General features: G+C 37.7%; 1 non-coding gene across 1 annotated transcript; it reads left to right on the top strand.

Annotated features, from left to right (window-relative positions):
* The first annotated feature begins 262 nt into the window (after nucleotides 1–262).
* LOC114493707 lies at nucleotides 263–504 on the top strand. The gene has a single exon (XR_003684314.1).
* The last annotated feature ends 7,155 nt before the right edge of the window (nucleotides 505–7,659 follow it).

Below are 7,659 nucleotides of genomic sequence, written 5' to 3'. Positions count from 1 at the left end.
CAAAATTTTTATAAATAAAGGAATACATTGTTAGACAGTAATGTAATTTTTTCCATCCAAGTGGATATGAAATGAGAGGTTAACCTACATATGATGTTATATAGGAAGAGGCCAATCCATGGAACAGGCACAAAATGGTTAATCCTATCCTTATGTTCATAATTCAATATTTGGACAAGACAAATATTAGGAATAACAGGAAGATATATTGTAGAAGAGATAGTAGTGTTGTAGTATATAAAACCTTTTCTAATACAGAGAAAGTATGATTATAGCTCTTAAAATCTATGCCCAAAGCCCAATGGTCTAACTGCCTCACTCCCATCAGGCTCCAGTAGCGTTCTGATGGGCAAAGGACAGTTGACACTAGGCCATGCCCCAGGTCTGTGATTCTGGGCGAGCCCAGGGAGAATGCATGGGTAACATTCTATTGCCAATCTCAAAAGGACCTGATTGCTGGGAGTGTGGTATCTGAGGTTCTGATGTCGCTTTCCAACTGAGACCTCTGATTAGGGGGAAACAAAGCCCAATGGAAGATACTTTATATTTAATAACCCAAGTTAGCCTAATAGTTATCTTTTGTTTTCCTAAAACCCTACAAAATTTTTGAAATACTAGGACCATCTTAGAAGATATAAAGTAATAACCGGCATAAATTAAGCAATATTTTAATAATAAGATTAAAAGTCATAGGCAAAATTAATTAATTTCAAAGTGTTGAGTTTCAAAATATTTTTAGGTAAAAGGTGATAAATTTATAATATTTGTTATTGCAGTTTTTCATATACTTTGATATTTGAAGAATTTTAAATAATCAGTCATTTAAATATATGAGGTTTATAATTTAAGGACATTTAGTTTATTTTTAATGAAATTTAAACGTTCAAAACTGGCTTTCAAAATTTGCCCTGGCTGGTGTGGTTCAGTGGATCAAGTGCTGGACTGCGAAGCAAAGGGTCACAGGTTTGATTCCCAGTCAAGGCACATGCCTGGGTTGCTGGCCAGGTCCTGAGCAGGGGGTGAGTGAGAGGCAACCACACATTGATGTTTCTCTCCCCTCCCCTCTCTGTAAAAATAAATAAATACAATCTTAAAAAATAAATAAGAAATAAAAAATTTAATATAATAACTTAAGAAATTGGTACAAATAGTGCCAAGTGTGTTTTGTATAGGAATTTTATTATAAATTGTATTGGGTTCATCTGAGAGTGACAGATAACCAACATAACTGTAATTAATAAGCATGTTTATTTTTTCTCTCACATAAAGTCTAAGAGGTTTTATTAAGGACCAATTACAAAATCAAGATGAAGAAAACCCATTTATAATTTTAACTGGGCAAAAACCAAGATAAATCCAATGGCACTTCACCAGAGAATAATGAACATGATTTTATTTTTCATTCGGGTAAAATGTATAGGTCTGTGTCCAGATATTCTGGTGCTATCTGAAGCAGCTGACACACTGAAGTCCTACTATGGATGACACAAGACTAAGATGGGATGCCACAAATCTCATGATGAAATGAAGGGAGAGCAATCCAAAGCTGTGTAAGCAGACAATGTGAAGTGGATTTACCATATTATCTTCTTAAAGATCCTCTAAAGGTTATCTCAGTGGTGCACAAAGACACTCCCTTCATCAAGGTACCGAGAAATCCTCTGATGAAAGGAGAACAAGAATTCATTAAAATTACTGTAATTGCTGTTTTCTGTACTACAGAGATGAAGGGAAAGACACCGAATGAAGTGACGGGAGGGCAGATAGTAGCAACACTACCTGTTCACGGGGAAAATTCCACAGTTTACTCTAAAAAGCAGAAGTCTGGAGAAGTAATTGAGACTGATAAAATTAAATTAATTTTCAATGAACTAATTGATTACAGAGCTTCTAGGAACAATATGGGGAAGAGGGCTAATTAAATTCTATTTAATCTGAATTAACAGTTACAATAATAATTTAAATCTAAGTCTGCAAAGATTGACACTGGCAAGATAGCAGATAGAAAGCTCCAAACTCTCCTTCCCCATGGAAATATTAAATAAACAACTGGAGACTGGTTACAGTAATTTCCTGATCATTCTGAAAACCGGTCAAAGATCTACAGCAACAAGGCAATGTCAGATGAAGAGAAAGCTTCCTTCAAAGTTGTAGGAAATTTTGTAGTGCTTTTCCTAACCCTTATTCCATTCCTTTCCTGGCACGGGCAGTGTGGTGTGGGGACAACAGCACTTCAGTCCCCAGTTCCCTTCCAGGAACTAGAGAGAGGACAGCAAACAGAATTTGTGACACCACAGTCTGTCTAGTTGCTACCTGTGTGGTAGGACTTTGTTACCTCCCTCAGAGTTCACACTCAACTTTCATGCTAAGAGAAGCTATGGGAAGCAACTGGCATTGCAAGGGAAATGCAGATTGGTAGATGTCTGGGGTAGGAAATTACTACAGACCTGAGAAAAAGCAGGGGTAAGCCTCTGAGGAAAAATAAGATGTTTAAAAAACAGCTGTACAAATAAGGGAGTCAAGGGAAAAACACGAACGCACAGGCCCACAGGAAAGTTGTGTCCTGAAAATGCCTGAGAAGACCTAAGCCTTTGCATATATGAAGCACACCTCATAGTCCAATTCATAGAGACAGAAGGTAGAATGGTGTTTGATAAGGGTTGATAAGGGTGGTTTGAGGGAGAAATTGAGAGTTATTTTTTAAAAGATTTTATTTATCTTTTTTAGAGAGGGAAAGGAGGGAGATAGAGAGGGAGAGAAACATCAATGTGCGGTTGCTGGGGGTCATGGCCTGCAACCCAGGCATGTACCCTGACTGGGAATCAAACGTGCAGCACTTTGGTTCACAGCCCATGCTCAATCCACTGAGCTATGCCAGTGCTGAGAGTTATTTTTAAAAGATATGAAGTTTCATTTGGAAAGATGACAAAAGTTCTGGAGATGATGGCACTAATGGTGGCATAGCAATGTAAGTGTACATAATGCCATTAAGTGGTGCATTTAAAAGTAGATAAAATGGTAAAAATTATGTTATGTATATTTTAACATAAGAAGAAAATCTAGTTTTGTTGAGAATAGGCCTCATTTGAGACATTTTAATAAAGTCACTGAATTTGTTCCATTCCAAGATCTGGGACTCATTGCAGACTCAGAGTTCCTGAAATAAAGGGTAGTACTTGAAATTTAAAGAATATCCATATGATAAAATCATAAATGTGCACCCTAAATATTCCTGCAGGGGGCCTGTGGATTACTGTACACCATTTCCAATCTAATACTAATGCAGATGCTTTGAATCCAGCATGCTGCTGTGATCCACTTACCACTCAAAATGAGTGCCCATTGTGTTTAGGTAAAAAGTGGATTTTGACCCAAGCCTGTAGTTCCATGGCACTAGTGTGTCCATAGACCCATCTTGTTTTTATATATTTTGCTAGTTTCTTCCTGCATAGTAACAGTTAGAATAATTACACTCAACACATGGGACCATCTCTCCTTTGCTCCCTGGTATTTGGAGTGAGAATTATGGTACTAGGAATGAGTATTGAAAGGTCTTGGAGTGTTTTATAAAAATTATAAGAAAAATGCAAAACTACATCCCTTGTGGTATTGAAGAAATTATTGTCACCCTCAAAAGTTTGAATGTGCAGTCACAAAAGGAAAGAGCCATGGTACATTTACACAATGGAATATTATTTGACTTTAAAAAAAAGAAGGAAATCTTACCTTTTGCAACAGCATGGATGGACCTGGAGAGCATTATGCTAAGTGAAATAAGCCAGTCAGAAAAAGATAAATACCATAGGAACTCACTTACATGTGGAATCTAATGAACAAAATAAACTGACATACAAAATAGAAGCAGAGGCATGGACACATGGAATAGACTGACAGCTGTCAGAGGGGAGGGGTGTTGAGGGACTGAAGGAAAGGTGAAGGGATGTATACACACATAGACAAAGAAAACAGTGTGATAGCCAAAGAGAGAGTGAGGAGTAGGGGAAGGTGGGCAAAAAGGAGGAATGGGGGCAGGAGGGTGTGATGGGCAAATGATGCAGTGTTTTACTGATATTTTGTTGAGTTGTACACTTGAGACCTGCATGGTTTTGCAAACCAATGCCATCCCAATAAATTTTATAAAATTTTGAAAATGCAGAATTGGGAATTCTCATTATACCCTCATTTAACACTTTTCAGCATCTACCAAAGAGAGATGGGTATAGGAAAAATAGAGTAAATTGGTGTACATTATACCAAGTGGTGTCTTACACTGCAGCTGTTGTTCCAGGTTCGATCTCTTTCCTGGAGTACATCAATGTGGCCCCAGGTACTGGTTACTCAGCTATTGTAATGGATCATAAACTTTGTGTGGTTGATATCGTAATAATGGTCCCTAATAAATTGTCTATTATATATATATGCTACATATATCAAGATAGATACAAAATAAAACCACCCAAATGTTTTGTAGCATGAACAAAACACATAGATTTTGAAGATCAACTGCTACATGGAAGCCAAAATTAACAACATGAGTAAGTGTTCTGTTTTATGGCTTTTAGCCACAGGCACATCCATACATAAATTTGTGTAGAGAATTTGAAAGTTTGATTAAAAAAAACCTCATTTTTATGGTATGAAGAACTAGAGTTCAGTAAAATCATAGCCTAGAAACTTGCAGAGGGAATGTCCAAGCGTGGTGACCAAAGAAGGGAATGTCTGCATTCTCCGTGCAAACCGTCCAAAATCTCACTGACTCTTGAAGCACTGCATACATGGGGTAGCCTGCCAGTGACCAAACTGTGGGTGAAGACACTGAAATCAGATTTCAGCTGTTCTCAAAGACACAGAGATTGAATTTTGAACCTATTTTATTGAATTTCCTATTAAACACACATACTAAGTTTTTTAAAGCAGTATGACAGACTCCTTCATGTTTGCAGAATTATTTTTAGAATATTCAAATGCAAACCAAAATTACTCAACATTGAATAACCAGGAAAAAGTACTCTGTTCTCAAAAGTAAAAGCCAGTAAACAGAGATGATCCCTAAGTTGACCCAGGTGCTGCTATCACTAAAGAAAATCTTGATAGCCCAGGGAATAACTATACTCACTAACGTGAAAAATTATTATTCTAATGAGTGAAAATATATGCAATAGCAGAGAGTTAGAAACAATTAAAAATAACCAAATGGAAAGACTCCAACAAAGATAATACCTGACATAAAAATTCATTGATTGGCTTAACAAGAAAATGGAGGTACCAGAGAGAATAATCAGTGAAATTAAAAAAATATATCAATACACTTTTTTTCAATATAAAGAATAGAAAGAAAGAAGACTGAAAAATACTAATATGGGCTCATGGAACTCAGAGAAAATACCAAAATGTCCAGAATACTTATTATTTCAGGCCCTGAAAAAGAGCAGCAGAAATAGTATTTAATAAATATTGAGTAAAAAATTCCTAAATTTGGTGAAAAAAACATAAATGTAGAATTTCAAGAGTCTCAATATGTCCAAACAAAACATACATGCATGTTTTAAAATATGCTAAAAACATACTTAGAAATGTCATAGACAAATTACTGCAAGACAAAAAATTTTAAAAATCCCGAATGAAGCCAGAGTAATATGACACCTTATACAGACAATATGTAACTTTTCAAGGAACTCTGTGGGTGCTAGGAGACAGTGGAATAAGGTCTTTAAAATGCTGAGAGACTGTTGTATAGCTGAAGCAAAAATAATATTGAATGTCAACTATAATTAAAAAATAAGAAAACCTTTAAAAATGCTGAGAGAAAATAAATTCTGTCAATTCAGAAATAGTGTATCCTGCAAAAATATCTTCCAAGAATGTAAATGAAATAAAGATGTTTTCAGATAAGAGTTATTGCCACCACAATGCAATAAAAGAAATGCTAAATGATTTTTATAATCTGAAAATAAATTAAATGAGGATTTTCAGGAAGAAATTAAGGGGGTCAGAAATATAAAAGAGTGTGTTTTCTTATTGTCTTTAAAGTACCTTATGGTTTAGAGAAACATTATAATAGTATCTTGTAAAATTGTAATACACATTGTGATTATATTGTTATTGGTGAGAAATAAGTTTTTATGGTATCTCCAGGAAAAGAATTCTGAGACCTTCACAGAAGGAAGGGATTCCATGGTAAACTTTATTGATGATATAAAATTAAGGGGGTCCCCTCCAGACTTTCCAATAAATCATCTTCATTCCTCTTGTCATGGAAATTTCCAATCTTGTCTTCAGTAGGACCAATAAAGAGGCCACTGCTCAGTGTTTCTGCTCCACATTACGGTCCAGTCCAGCATCTGCCTAGCTTAGCGTGTGTTTCCAGCTGCAGTCCATTTCAGTGCTGCCGTGTTCAGGCTCCCTCCTGGAGCCTGCATATGGAGTCTGTGCAGCCTTCTTTCATGCAGCTGCTCAGGCCACATCATTATGGAGAGTGGATGTGCAAATGCATGGGGTGTGTGCAGGTCACAGGGGAGAGAGAGAGAGAGAGAGAGAGAGAGAGAGAGAGAGAGAGAGAGAGAGAGAGATTCTTTGTTCCGCTGGTATTATATTAGCTTGGGTTTGAAAAAGACCAGAAGCTTTTGTACAATGACTAATCAATTGCCCAAGTGTTTAGCAGGCTTTAGATGTGTTTATATCACTCGGTTATACTGACAGTCTTCTTTGGCCAAGCTACTACCCTGTGTCTACCAACAACCTGGTACTGAGGGGAGAAGGGAGGAATGTTAATCCCCTTAGCAGAGCAGTGCTATGAGCCCTGGGGTTTAAAGCTAGAGCTTCCTGGCTAAGCAAGCAGGCTCATGCTCCCCTTTTTATTAAGCTCAATGTCTAAGTCTCTTTGTTCCCACTCTTTTCAACAATTAATAATTAGTTAAATAGTGATGGTAACAATATAACTAAGGGTTGTAAATGTGCCCAAATGGTGTAATGTTTCTATATTTTGCCTACTGAGGTACAATATTAAACTTTAGTAGAATATCATGAGGACATGTATAAATAATTGCAGTAATAACTGTTAGTTGTGTTACAGGGTGCAGACAAGAGGGGGGGCCCAGTAGGGATTTGGAAGGGCATCCAGAACTCAAGGTGTCCAGGAAACATTAGTGTGTCTTCACCCTTTCCCCCCACAGGTGTGAGTTGGAGGAAGAGACACATGGAGCAGGATCATGCAGGGCGGTTTTGTACAGCAACAGCTTTGCAGCTAACCTCTGGCATGGTCATGGTCATTTAACATATCTATAACCTTTAACTGGCTGCACAGATATGTTAAATAGCTGTGGCCATGCTTTGAGCCAGGGGGATGAAAATGACTTTCACCCAAGATGTAACTGGGGGGCAGGTCCCCCTGATTACAGAGCCTGCGTAGGAGCTTGGAGATAATTGGTTCCATGCCGTGGGGCCATACCTGCCCAGACCCACTATGGCAACCCGGTAAATCTGGAAGGATACGGGAGTGCTGGCAAGTGTAGCCAATTGTGGAAGGAGTCGGAAATACGACTGCAGAGGAAGATTGGCATGGGGATTTAAAACCCAGACACGGCAGCCCTGTGAGAGAGAACCACCCAGCTGTGGCAATAGAGGAGAAAGCCACATGCTTCTGGCAAAGTGGGGACCCTT

This window comes from Phyllostomus discolor, chromosome 1 (genome assembly GCF_004126475.2).
Source record: "Phyllostomus discolor isolate MPI-MPIP mPhyDis1 chromosome 1, mPhyDis1.pri.v3, whole genome shotgun sequence".
In the NCBI taxonomy this organism is placed as follows: Eukaryota; Metazoa; Chordata; class Mammalia; order Chiroptera; family Phyllostomidae; genus Phyllostomus; species Phyllostomus discolor.
Note: the sequence above shows the minus strand (reverse complement) of the source record. Positions and strands in the feature narration are given on the sequence as shown.